The sequence below is a fragment of the Marmota marmota genome, unplaced genomic scaffold (assembly GCF_001458135.2).
Source record: "Marmota marmota marmota unplaced genomic scaffold, marMar, whole genome shotgun sequence".
Classification (NCBI taxonomy): Eukaryota; Metazoa; Chordata; class Mammalia; order Rodentia; family Sciuridae; genus Marmota; species Marmota marmota.
This window is the reverse complement of record NW_026000082.1, coordinates 26,680,289-26,694,655: the sequence shown is the minus strand read 5'-3', so window position 1 is coordinate 26,694,655 and position 14,367 is coordinate 26,680,289. Positions and strand designations below refer to the sequence as shown.

At 43.9% G+C, this 14,367-nt stretch overlaps 1 non-coding gene across 1 annotated transcript; it reads left to right on the top strand.

Annotated features, from left to right (window-relative positions):
* Positions 1-250: 250 nt before the first annotated feature.
* LOC125610470 lies at positions 251-355 on the top strand. Its single transcript, XR_007340486.1, has one exon. It is a non-coding gene; the product is annotated as a U6 spliceosomal RNA (small nuclear RNA).
* The last annotated feature ends 14,012 nt before the right edge of the window (positions 356-14,367 follow it).

Here is a 14,367-nt window from a genome sequence, read left to right as displayed (position 1 = left end):
GTATACCTGAAATATGCCAAGAGGGTAGCAAATATTCTCATTGGTTAAAAAAAGAAATAAAGTAAATGATAAGTAGGTGAGGCGATAGATATGCTAATTAGCTTTGTTGTGATGATCACAATGCATACATATTTCAAAACATCAAAGTGTACACTTCAAACATATCAAATTTTGTTTGTCAATTACAACTTTAAAAAGCTGAAAACAAGTGTCTGAAGCCTCCACCAATGTTGGTTTAAAATCACCCTGAGTGCTCACTTCAGTGGCACAAATACTAAAACTGAAGACACAGAAGAGACTAACATGGTCCTTGCTCAAGTATGACATGGAAATTTGTAAAATGTCCATATATTTTGTGTAGTGGATTTGAAAATATACTCAAAAGAATCAGAAGTGAAATCTCAAAGACATATTTGTACACTCATGTTCCCAAAGCAACATTATTCACAATAAACAAAAGATGAAAGCAACCCAAGTGTCCACTGATAAATAAATGAATAAACAAAATGTGGTATGTTCATGTGGTGGAATACTATTCAGTCTTGAAAAGGGACTCAGTAGAAAGGCGGGAAATTTTGACACATGCTACCACATCAGTGAAGTTTGAGGGCACCTGTAGTTTAGATATGATTTGGTTGTGTCCCCCAAGGGTTTGTGTATGGGGAGCTTATCCCTAGTATGGCAGTACTGAGAGGTGATGGAACCTTTAAAAGGTAAAGTCTCACCTTTTAAGAAAAAGTCCCACCCTTGAATTGCTTCCTGTTTGGAGATGAGATTTCTTTCTCCTACACATGCTCCTACTGTTGTAACACTATCTGCTCTTTTAGATCTTCACGAAAAACTAAACCAATGGCATTGCCCAACCTCTTGGAGACTTTGATTCTCTAGAACTGTGAACTAAGTAAGTCTTTTTTCTTTGACAAATTAGCCTGCCTCAGGTATTTTGTTATAGTAATGAAAACTGACTCATATAGAATTATACCAAGTGATACAAGCGAGTCCTAAAGGTACATATAATAAAAATTACCATATAATTTCACTAACATGTAGTAGTCCAATTCATAGAAAGTAGAATAGTGATTTCCAGGGTTTGGAGGAAGTGAGGAAAGGGAATGGATATGGAGTTTCAGTTAACAAAGATGACAAAATTCTGGGGATAGGTGATGGTGATGGTTGCACAACATTCTTAATGCCATTGAAAATGGCATTTACAATTAAAAATAGCTAATATGGTAAATTTTATTTTATATATATACATATGTGTGTGTGTGTGTGTGTATACAATTTTTCAAAATATCACCCTGGCAGAAAAAGCCCACATTGATGGGTGCAAGCGAGGAAAAATGAGGAACTGATCTATAGATATGGCTGAATGGGAGCAAAAAGAAGCAACCAAGCTAGAAAAGTTGTCCTTGCAGCCTGAACCATTAAATAATGCATGCATTCGAGACACATGTTTGGACAATAAGCCAGGAGCTGGAAGTTAATGGGTTCTTCACTTTGCGGTCACATGACGGAGCAGATGCTGATGTTGAGGGCATTTTACGGCCTGTGTTCACGATGCTCGCACAGATGATGCCTGCAAGACATTAAATGCAAATGTCTTGATGGTGAAGTAACTGGTTAAGGAAATTTCAACAAGATAGTGTGAGTTCCAGGGAAAAACCATGGTACCGATTGGAAAAATTGAACAGATGGAGCAAAAATTCCCGCAGCACAGCAGCAGGAGTGGCGGTGTCTGACCTCGGGCTCTGCAGGAGGTTGCAGAACATGTCTCTGTCCCGAAGGATGCTGCCCTCCCAGTGTCTGCCTCCTGGTGTTCCCAGCGTTCCCGAGGGGAGCTACAATAGGTACATTTTTGCAACATGGGGCGGTTTGAATACCCATCCTGTGGAAAGCACCTTGGGAAACTTGCTCTCCTGATCCTGGATGGCCTCAGTATCAGCCAAGAGGGAAGCTAGGTTATGATGCTCACTGCCCCAGAAACATCAGAGTCAAATTGGTAGGAAAATAGGTTTTATTTTGAGCCAGTTTTGAAGGAAGCTAGAAGTTAAGGGTGAGCCATTTTTTAAAAGAGAAGCTCCACCCCCTCACACACACTGAAGAAAAAAGCAGGACAGGTACGTGGGCAGGTGAAGTTGGCCTTCAGGACACCGGCCTGGGGACGGGCCACCTCTTCCCTAAGCTTCCTTGGCACCCCTATCCTCAGCTTCTATCCAGAGCACGAGGAAGGTCCAATTCTGCAATGTACCGTGGCTCTGTTTAGGAGAAGGACTTCGGCATTAATTTGTGTAAGAACTCTCTTCCCATAACCTCCTGTTGGCAAATGACTCCACATGATCCCCCCCTTCTTTTATTTGAGTCATCTCATATCGGAGGGGAAGTGACAGAGTTTGAGTCAGTGTCAAAAGACCCCCACTATAAGGTCCTTGCTTAGCATCTGGATGGCCATTTTAAGGAAAAAGTTTCTCTTTCCTGCTCAAGGGTGTTTCTGAGAAAGGCTCACCGCTCCCTCACACCAACCCAACCCCTAACCACCCTCATTAGGACCCACTTGGCTCTCATTCCTGAGCCCCCCCATAAAAGTCCCAGAACCCAAGCCTGTTTTGCCTCTCTCTCCTATAGAGAGATGGCCTTTATTCTTCAGCTCTGACAAATTAAACCCTTGTGTGTATCTCTGCCTTTTATTTCTCGCTGACCCATATCTCGTTCCTCGCTTTCCCTCATTTTGGTGCCTAAAACCCAGGATCAGGTTCCCTGGTGTGCCCACTTCCCTCTTCAAGGGTCACTGAGTGTCCCCAGGCCCCGATCCAAACTCCATCGTGGGACCAGGCCTTCCATTCCACTGAAAGCCCTCTCTGCACCCACCACTGGACATTCCAGGTAAAATCCCTGTGTCTGATCAACCTAAACCACCTATGAGTCCCAGGAAATGACTGTTGAAATGCCCGGCACTCCTAGGGTTATCATGTGGTCAGGGGCAAGCCCCAGACACAGCTTTCACAGCTACAGCCAATCCCTACTATCAACCGAGTCTATAGGTGATCTTTTATTTGGGTCCTGGGTTTTGGGCTCTTTCTCACCCCAGACCTAAACCCTCCAAAACTTATCTGCTTATGCAATCAGATCTGGCCCCAAATCCTTTGTATAATGACTTTAAATGGTTATTTGATAGCACTCTTGATCCCAATATTATCAGGAATCTTTTCAACTATTGTGAGCATTCAGGAAGATGGAAAGAGATACTATACGTTCAGGCCTTTTCCTCTGTGTTCTAAGTCCTCTCTCTGCAACTCTTTTCTCCTGCACAAGTCCTCTTACCTTTCACCTCCAATATGCCTGCTTCCAAAGGGACAGAAAAATCCTACCCAGGACTCCTCCTCCTTTGACCCAGCAGATGATCCCCTGCCAAACCACAATTCTCTTTCTGATGAAGCCACCAAAGCAACTGTCCCCTCGGCCCCCACCCTTCTCTCCTCCTGCCACATGCTCACAGGCTGCCGCTGCCCAACTCGCATCTCTGTCCTCTGCGTAAGGTGGCTGGGGTAGATGGTGTAATCCGGGTTCATGTGCCTTTCTCTTTGTCAGATGGTTCACAGATAGAAAAGTGGCTTGGGTCTGATACTTCAAGTCCCACCACATATGTCAAAGAGTTTCAATATCTGACTCAATCATATTTTTTGACCTTCCACGATGTCCATATGATCTTGTCTAACACCCTCCTGCCCGAGGAGCTCAGGCGAGTTTGGGTATAAGCTAGAAATTATGCTGATGAGGTACATCAGACCTCCCCTGCCCATCTGATTGGCACTGAAGAAGTCCCTGATCAAGACCCCAACTGGAATTATAATTTGCCTAGAGGAGTAAATAGTAGAAACCAATTCATTACTTGCCTCATGGCAGGACTTAGAAAGGCAGCCCGAAGGCTATCAATTATGAAAAGCTCCAGGAAACCTTCCAAGATAAGAATGAAAACCCTTCGACATTTTTAGATCACCTGACCGAGGCGTTATGACAATATACTAATCAGGACCCTGAGACTCCAGATGGGAGACAACTACTAATGACCTACTTTTTCTCCCAGAGTTTCCCCAATATTAAGGCCAAACTAAGGTGCCTCAAGAGGGGGCACCTAACTCCCCAAGCTGAGATTCTGGGTGTGGCCTTTAAGGTGTATAACAGGAGAGATGGGAAGGCCCAGAAGCAGAAATATCAGACGCTCACTCAAGCTGTCCGGCCAGCCTCAGCATCTGTCCCTGGTTCTACCAGCCTGAAGAAGGGTCCCTCGGGACCACCCAGACTCTATTTTAAATGTGGTCAGATGGGTCACTGGGCTCATACATGTCCCAAGCCTCATAAGTCTCTGGGCCCTAGTCCTAAGTGCCATCAGGAAGGCCCTGGGCATTTGACTGTTCCCAAGCCCATAGTATCCCTTAGCCACCCAGCCCTTCTGGTTCCCCTTTCCAACTCTTAGGACTGGCTGCAGAGGACTGACGAGGCCCAGGTCCCCATCACCCGGCCATCACTCTGCGGGAACCCAGGGTAACTGCGTATTTCAGGTAGGCCTGTCTCCTTCCTCCTAGACACCGGGGCTACCTATTCAGTCCTCAAGGAGTTCTGGGGGCCTACGACTCATACTGTGACCTCTATTGCCAGGGTAGAGGGCACACTTTACCAACCCTTACAGACATCTAGTCTTGTTTGTGCTTTTGGATCTCTAGTTTTCACCTACTCCTTTTTGTTCACTCCACAGTGTCCTGTTCCCCTTATGGGGAGGGACATCCTCACAAAGTTGGGGGCTACGCTTTCCTTCTCCCCTTATGTACACTTCCATCCAGACTTGCCTGCTTCTCCCCTGCTCCTCACCCTTATCTTAGGACCATCCCCTAGTCCGTCTGCCAGGGCCTTCCCGTTACCCCCTTCCGAGGTGGACACTACTGTCTGGGATGTCTCAAGTCCTTCCATTCCTCACACCATGAGCCCGTTCACATCCATCTCAGAAACCCCCTCCATTTTCTGGCCCAATCAAAACACTTCTCTCCCCCTTGCTGCTGCTGTCCCTCTCTTTTTGCAGATCAGCCTCGTCAGGCTCCTGACAACAAACCCGCTTCTTATCCCAGGAGTGATTAGACCTGTGCCACTCTCTTTCATTGGTGCCAGTGACTCGATCATGTTCTCCCATCAGTTTTGCTCCCCCCTCTGGGGATTTGAGCTGCTTCGGGGTCCTGGCCTGAGGACCCAGGACAATGACCACATACTTCCTTCCATTCACCCAGCGCTCCTCTTCTTCATCCACACACCGGCCTCATTTGGGTGACTTCACCCTTCCCCTCCCCTCCTCTGCACAAGTCTACTCCCTAGAGACGGCAGTGACAAGTCTCCTCTCTAGAGACAAAAGTTAACCCAGATCTTGGCCCAGCACCAAGATTCTCGACCTTCCCATCCCTTCCCCTTGGGAGTTCACTCTTGGGTCTTGGTTCTCAGCTCCTCAGCGGAGCTCACCAAAGCCCTGGCCAGGCACCAAGACTCTCTGTGGGCAAATCCTGGAACTGGGGAAGTAGCCGGTGAGGACTCCCTGCTCCCAGTCCCAGAAAGGCTTCAGCCTGGAGCCAGTGAATTGTGTGGTGACGACCCCTTTTCACTGCTGTCCCCTCTCTCACTCTGGTTTGGCCTAGAGCCGGGGGCGCCTGCCTCCAGCCACTCCAGCACCCCAGCTCGCCATGGGGAACTCGCAATCCAGAATCCCATCTGACTCACCTCTGGCTGCCTCCTCGCCCACTTAGCCCCACTCCATTTGGCTCCTAATTCAACTTTCCACTCAGTCGTGGCCCTTCTATGACTTGGACAATGGCCACCTAATGGCATTTTTGATCCCAATACTTTATGGAATTATAACTTTTGCGAGCGCTCAGGAAAATGGAAGGAGATCCCTTATGTGCAGGCTTTCTCCTTTCTCCACTCTAAGCCTTCCCTGGGCTCCTCTTGCTTTCCCACCCGGCTTCCACTTGCCACGAAAGCTCTGGATTCCTCCAGAGGCCCTACTTCTAGACAAACAAGGGACTCAGAACCCCCTCCCTTCTTCTGTTGGCCTAGTACATTGTAAAGCCCCAGGCAACAACATCCCTGGCCACGGGCTGAAGCTAACGTTGAAATACGAAGGACAGACTCTGCAGGCTAGATGAGAGGCCTAAGACCAAAAAGAGTGTCAATTTAACTTTTCCCTTGCCTACAACACAGAAGAATGACTTCAAAACTTTCTCTCTCTCTCTCCCTCTCCCTCCCTCCTCCCCTCTCTCTTTCTCATACTCTCAAATCACTTTAATGAAATAATTAATGGCCATATCAATTTTTCCTAGGATTTTTTTAAAACTCTATAATTTTGACCTCTAACATTCTGTTTTGCTCAGAGACCAATTTACCAAAGTTGGCTCTTAATCTAATACATTTTAAAAGCCTATAAGGCCCTTACTCGTTTGTTCTGTGTACTGTCTTGTCTACGTGTGTGTGTGTGTGTGTGTGTGTGTATGTGTGTATCAAAACCAACATATAGAGGGCTTATGAATTAAAATTCCAAAATGGATCCAAAAATCTCTACCCAAACTATAAACCAGCTTTGGTTACAGGAATACCAATCCCTCGCCAAAACTGGGCTGTCGCGGAGAGCATTCCACCACCACTCAACCTCTGTCATCATTCCAATGACACCCCATGCCCCTAATGAGGGATTCAAATGCCACCACAGCAGTTACAGAAGATTGACCTACATCCCTGTTCCCTAAGGGGCCCAATAAAAAAAAAAAGGGTTAATATAAGGTCCTTGCTTAACATCTGGATGGCCATCTTAAGTGACAGCCACCATTTTAAGAGCCACAAGGCCCTTACTCGTTTGTTCTGTGTACCGGAAAGTTTTGCTTTCCCGTCCAAGGGCCTGTTACCACTCCCTCACACCACCCCAACCCCTAACCCCCACCACCACCCCCCACCCTGCATTAGGACCCAGCTGGCTCTGATTCTTGAGCCTGCCCCAGGAAGGCCTGTTTGCCTCCCTCTGCTATAGAGAGATGGCCTTTATTCGTCAGCTCTGACAGATAAACTCTTGAGGGTATCTCTGCCTGGTCTCCGTCTTTCATGTCTCGCTCACCCGTCTCTCATTCCTCACTTTCCCTTCACCCACTTTAGCCAATTTCAAGCAACACAAAGTTTTGGGAAAATTAGCTCTTAGGCCAGAAAAATATAAGGCATTAATAAGAGCAAAGCAATTCAGCCTGTATAAAAGACTTGAATTAATGTACACAATCTCTTTAGTTCTATCGTCTTTATCTAATCAAAGGAAAGCAACTTGTCTGTAAAACGTAGTTTATTAATAAGTTCTGCCTTAAAGAGGGCCTGTTATCCAGAGTCCTTATGTAAATCAAGGCTAATCACCATCTGGATAGAAAGTTCAACCCACATTCCATAATAATAATTAGCATGTAGGGACAGTTTACAGAAGTGCAGAAATCTTAAACACAAGTTATAAGAATTAATGTCATTTCATGGGATTAAGAACCTACAAATATACTAAAATGTGCTTTGTAAACTAAGTCACGATGTAAATAGTTCGGTTGAGGAAATACCTTGTTAAAACAGCCCCACATACCCCGATTGAAAATCTTCAACTAATTTGTCTTGAGCTAGAGGAAGAACAAAGCAGGAGCATCCCTTATTAACTACAGAGACAGAGCTCACATTATGTAAAAATGACTGCAAACTCTACAGAAGGTGTTATTATTAAAGAACTTAGCAAAACAATTTAGTTACCTCTGCAATATGTTAGAACGATAATCATAATTAACAGCATTATATCCAGGCAGATTTTTAAAGCTTTAGAGCATTTCTATCAATAAAACGACATTACTATAAAAATAGTTCATTCAACTAGAATTACAAATCAAAAAGAGACTTTAGAACAAATGAGGATTTGAATAAACCTTAACAGTTATAGGACTTAATTTCCTTTTATGCAATTAATAACATAATGAAATCAGCAGAAAACATAAGAAATTATCTCAATAAAACATAAAATCTTTGCTCTTTAAGCCAGGTCTTTGCACACATTACTAAGAGCAGTTGTTATTGTCAAACTGTTGGATCCTACTTAGAAATGAATGCATTTTGAAAGTTACTTTTAGTTCCTCTAAAACTTAAGCATTACTAGACTTTTGACATCAGACATAGAACAAAATCCTTTTAACATTTTTCAGAAGCACCTTGCTGTTGAGAACAATAAAACCCAGGCAGTGTGTGCAGAAAATACAAAACCAAAAATGGAAGTTACTTGGGTTGTTCTATAAGCAACGTCATCTAACCTCATTTTTTACTCTTGATTAGCAAGGGGACTGATGTTAGTTCACAGAGCATTTTAAACAGGATTATAATCTGTTTTTACTGAAGGCTAATTAACAATTTCATTTTTAACAATCACAAATTTAGGGTCTATATATCAACATGAACATTTTTTTTTAACAAGGAAGTTATGAAAATAAATTTTAACCAGGCAAACTAGTTTTTGAAACTTATGTGTGAAAACTTATCAAACATCCAATTTCTCGTATTAAATATAAAGACTATAACAATGAAAATTCTGGCTGGCCCGATGGCACCAGGAGCGTGGGAGGTTGAGGGAAGAGGATTCAAGCTCAAAGCCAGATGCAGCAATTTATCGAAGCCCTAAGCAACTTCGTGAGACCCTGTCTCAAAATAAAATACAAAATGGGCTGGGGATGTGGCTCAGTGGTTAAACACCCTTGGGTGAAATCCCAGTACAAAAAAAAAATTCTGGAATGTATGTAACATTTGAGTTACTGAATAAAGGTTTAGATGACAACCAGTTGTTAATATTTGAAGTACTGTTAGGATTTATGACCAATTAACAATAGCTACAACAAAAACAACACAATTTTTGCTCACTATAAAACGATGTTACTCCAAAAATCAGAAACAGAAAACTTACATAGGTTATTAGCATTTCAAATTTGCATTTTAAATTTTTTTGTTTTTTGTTATTTCCTTTGACTTATCTCAGGCCTGGAACAAGTTCAAAATACAGCTAACTTGCTTAAGTTTAAGAGTTCTTACACTATGTTTTAATTAATATTGTATTATAAATCTTTCAGAACTCACTCTAAGCTCAGTCTAGACATTGTAGTGCATAATCTCATTTGTGAATTTCTGAAGCTATTGAACAATTAATATGTTAGACAAACCACAAATGTCTTATGTAGATAAATAAAGTCATCAAAAGAAAACACAACATCTTTGAGACTTGAAAAGCCTAAGATTTCTAACTCCAAATTAAGGTTTCCTTGTAAAAACAAAATGATTTTTGTATCCAATCTAACCAAAGAATAGATAGAAAAAAATAACAATAGCTCACCTATTACAAAAGAAGTAGGTATGCTCTTGCAGTTTCTATCAAAGACTGCTGGCATAGACCACATAACAAACATTTTTTGATAACCATTGATTCTATTTGGAAAAGCTTTCTTGTAGTGGACTTTTGTAGCAAAACAAAGGATTTTTTTAAAAAATCTAGTTTCTATAAATGCCCATCCTATGTATTTATTTAATTTACTCAGTTTATTAGCTATCTTCAGATTACTCCTGGAAATCAAGTATAGTTGACATTTTAAGTTATTTCTTTGCAAAAAAAATCCTAAAGTGTTGCTATATATAGGAAACAGTGAACATTCTATTTTCATAATCTAGAGACAATTATCCAAATTGGTTAGCAGGCCAGAAAGAAGAGTTACTAAATTTTAAAGACAACCTCATTACCAACAAGTTTAAATCATCACAGATTTACTAAAATTATGTGAATCAAAAGGCATTGGGCTAAGTTAATAGTTTTTATGGTATGTGCTACTTTTCTATAAGTTGATTTAGTACCATGCAAACAGACAACATATAAGCATATGAACATACAGGTGCATACAAGAAAATCGTAAAGCTTAGATTTTTTCCATTTGCTAGTTTTAAAAGCAGACTTTTGTTCCGACATAGAAAATATGTCTATAAGTCTTAAATTTGTTATTTCAAAGTTGAGGCCAGGTGGAAAACTTACATCTTAAAGTCTAAGGCCAGCAAAGCTTGAATAATGAGTTTCTTTTCAGAAACACAGATAAAAATTCATATACAAAAAATAAGCTTGTAATCAGACAAAGCAAAAATATATAACTTCAGCTCACAGAATCCAAAAAAGAAGTAAACTCACTAGAGAAAAAAGCCATGAACTCAAAAAAAAAAAAATGATTGTGAATAAATTTTGTCCATTTCCGGTTTGGTTTTGTTTTGGTACCAGGCTTTGAACTCAGGGGCACTGGCTCACTGACCCACAACCCCAGCCCTTTTTTTTCTTTTGGTTATTTATAGACCTTTATTTTATTTATGTATTTATATGTGGTGCTGAGAATTGAACCCAGTGCCTCACACCAGGCAAGTGCGCTACCGCTGAGCCCCAGCCCCAGCACCCCCAGCCCTATTTTGTATTTTATTTAGAGACAGGGTCTCACCCAGTTGCTCAGCCGAGTTGCTCAGCACCTCACTTTTGCTGAGGCTGGCTTTAAACTCTCGATCCTCCTGACTCAGCCTCCAGAGCTGCTGGGATTCTGGGCGTGCGCCACCAAGTCCGGCCCCATTTCTTTTTTTAATAGAGTCCAGGCTGATAACTGGCAGGAGTCTGCTCAGGAAATGTCTGGGGTCAGTAAAACACCCTGCTCTTAGGAATCCTTCCCCACAATCGGCAGACAATCCTTATGTGTCCTGGAAAAGCCCCAAACACCAAAGGATGAGTGGGATAGCTTAATGGGGCTGCGGAGGTGACCAGACCCTCACTGTGAACCTTCTGGATGAGCTTTTCAAAGTCCCTTTCTTCCTAACTGTACCCCAAACACAAATGGCTTAGTCAAGCCCCAAACATCACACTCAAGCCCTAATGGCAGATAGGTCTCAGACCACCTGGTGCTGCAAAATGTGCCATTGGAGGTCCAAAGCCTCAGCAGCAGAGCTAAAATCCTCAGTGTGCGCCCAGGTGGGACAGCTGATATGGACCATCCACTACACCCATACCTGCTTTCCTTACCAATAAGGCAATTTTAAGTAGTTGTGACTTTAGTAGGGAGAGGGACAAATCCCCCAGGACTTAGAAGTCTGCGGGCAACCATGGGACGGACCTTCCCTTATGTCCACCTGCAGGCCCAGCTAGCCACGAGGGTCTTAGTGGCCTCCTGCTCAGAGATGGCTGGCAGCTTCAACCATCTTGCTCCAGGGCAGGATGATTGCTCCCAGCTGGCCGCACAAAACTCTTCGAGGGAGACACCAATACTGGCCCCGTTTTAATTAATATTGAATTTTAAATCTTTTAGAACTCACTCTAAGCTCAGTCTAGACATTGTAGTGCATAATCTCTCTAAATGCTTGATTCTCCAGAAATATTCAGAGTTAAATCGGTAAGAAAATCGGTTTTATTCAAAGTCACTTTTGACAGAAGAAATTTATTGTTTCAAAAGTTCCATCTTCAAAATCTCTGAGGGCAGGCAAAGCTTTTAAAGGAGAAAAGATGGTAAAGTTGAGAGAAAAGGCAAAAAAAATACAGCTGGCAGATCTGGTTAGACCTGGGTGGGGGCCTCTCCATGGTCAGCTTCCTTGGCTTCTGCTAGGCCCTGGGGGGCTGCCCCTCAGCTTTCCTTCACAGCATAAGGAAGTTGCTCTCAATTTCAGACCCCTGGCCCCCTATACCCCCAGCTTCGGTGGGTTTTACTACCCCCATTAATATACACCCATTCCTCAAGGACAGCATCTAGCCAACGTTGTGACACCAAAATTAAGTGTGGACCGTCAGTGGGCTGAATGAATCCATTGTTCGCCTTAATGATAAAGTGACTCACCAAACCAGCTTATTTAGCAAGTTTTTCCTTCTTTCAAGGTTGAACACAATCAAAAGTCCATAAGGCCAAGCTTTTCAGGTACCCTATTAATACTCATACCAAGGTCTGGGATTAGTTATGGGGATGTCAAAGACTTCAGGCCGCCTGGCTCTTCAGTTTGCTGACATTGCCTTAAGGTAAAGTAATCAAAGTGCCCCCAACATCTACAAAAAGCTTGATTTTTTTTTCTTTAATTGTTGTTGTTCTTTCTTTTCTAGATCATTGAGTAAATGAGACTGGTCTGGACATCTGCTTCTAAGAGTTAATGGACTTCTCCTTATTCTTCCTGTAGCTAAAAACCTGTGAAAGTTGTCAGAATCAGAACGGATTCGATGGTGTCCACTCTAACTAACAAAAATAAACAAAGCAGTGATAACCGCTGGTTACCGGTGATGAGTTCTGCTTCCTCACATGTTGAAGTACAACTTTAGAGAAGCACACCATTTTTAAAGGGGGTAACATAGACTTCTCCCAGGAGGGAGAAGGGGGCCATAGCTGGTATCCTGGTATCCCAAGAAGCAAGGTGATCTACCTTTTTCTATGTCCTAGGCCTCCTTGTTCTCCTGCTCTCTTCCCCCCATCTCTATCCTTCTGGCACAGACCCAGGAGATGGCCCAGGTGGGATGGCCAAAAGGTGAGAAGCTGGAGGGGCCAAGGTGGAGTGATTCAGGCAGGAAGGGGGCCCAGGGAGCATTAATTAACAACTTGTTACCACTCCCTGTAGGGAGGGACAATCCCTGGGACAGGTTACCTTAGCAGCAGGGTTGGTGCAAGGACTGGTTATCCTGAAAAGGGTGGAGAAAGGGCTCTGAGAGCGTTAACATTTCAATAACTCAGGGGCGGTCTCCAATTTCCCATGCCCAAATTGGCCTCCCCCGACCCAATTGTCTATCTGTACTGTCTGCCTGCCTTCAATCCTGGCTTCAGCAGGAGGTTGTGGGAGGGAAGGGTTCTGACACCTAATGGCCTGATAGTAACCAGGATTAAAGACCTGCCAGAGCCACGACCTTCCTCAAAGGCCATCCCAACCCTATACAAAAACCACTTTTGTAAGGACATCTGCCCAGCAGTTGTCTAATAGTCTTGGACTGACATCTCTCTTGGTATTAATCATTGTGGCCAAAGATTATTGTTTCCAAATGTCTTCTGTAATCCTCCTCATTTTTGCCTTTGGCCTCTTTAAACACACCCATAGTGAGCATGGAAGGTGCGTTCACGTCGCCATTCTATTCCCAGGCAAAACCTGATTTTGCTTCAGCTTTAATCTCTTTGTCTTTCCTAGGTCGACAAACCCCAGCCTGTTATAGATAAAACAAATATAAGACTCGGAAAGATGGAGAAAAGAAAACAGACTGGCTGGGGACTCCGGGACCCAAGGCGTGACGCAGCCCTGAGCTCTCTGGATTTTCTTTTTGCCTCTCCTGTCCCACTGGGTGCTGGAGAAGCCAGCAACCTGAAAATGTCAATGACGATAGACTAAAACACAAAGAGCAAATAAAGGCTCTGAGGACAAGCCTGCTCTCTCTAGACAAAGGACCAAGAAAGAAACAGCTTAGCAAGAGGAAACTTCTAGAAGATGACTGCTGTACTGCCAAACATCGCCCCTGGGGACAGGAGGTGGGGGTGTAGTCCCCTTCTCACCCCTCCCGGCAAGACTGAGTGGGGAGCTTAGAATTCCACCCTCCCCAGATGGCAACAAGGTGTCCCCACCACCCACTAGGGTGGCCTCAGAAAGGGCAGGTGGAGATCTGGGACTTTCCTCCCCACCATGGTAATTAGGCTCCTTGGTGGGGGCTCAGAGAGACACAAGGAGCCCCTCCCTTCCTACCCAGTGGTGTCACCTGAGGCCTACAGAGAAGGAGTGTGGAAAATAACATCCCCCAAGACGTCCCCTGGGGACAACAGGAGGACAGTGTGCCCTGAGAGGAGGGAGGGAAGAGGGAAACATTCATCCCTTCCCAGTGACCATGGGCCCCGAACACTGAACGCTGGGCCCTGGACTTTCACCCTTTCCCACTGCCCAAGAGCAGTAAGCACATAGTGAAGCTCCGGGTAACAGTGATTCCCGGGGAAAGAAGCAAACAGTGGGATCCAGCCGGGTGCTGAGCTTTCATTTCTTCCTGGTAACAATAAGTTTTGGGCTTTTTACGACTTTTTTCCTGACTGCCCAAACCCACACATTCTGCCTCAGTCTCCAGCGATTAATTCACCCTCATTGTAACCTATAAAAAACAGAGCCCCTCTGTCACCAGTGGCCATTTTCCACCCCCAAAATGAGCCCCTCCAATGCCTGTCTGATGGACTCTGCTGCTGACTTGATGATCCGTTTGAGGTCTACTCCCACTTTGGGTCATTTGTGCTACCTAGAGAACAGGACCTTCACAGCTGCCCAGCAGTTAATGAA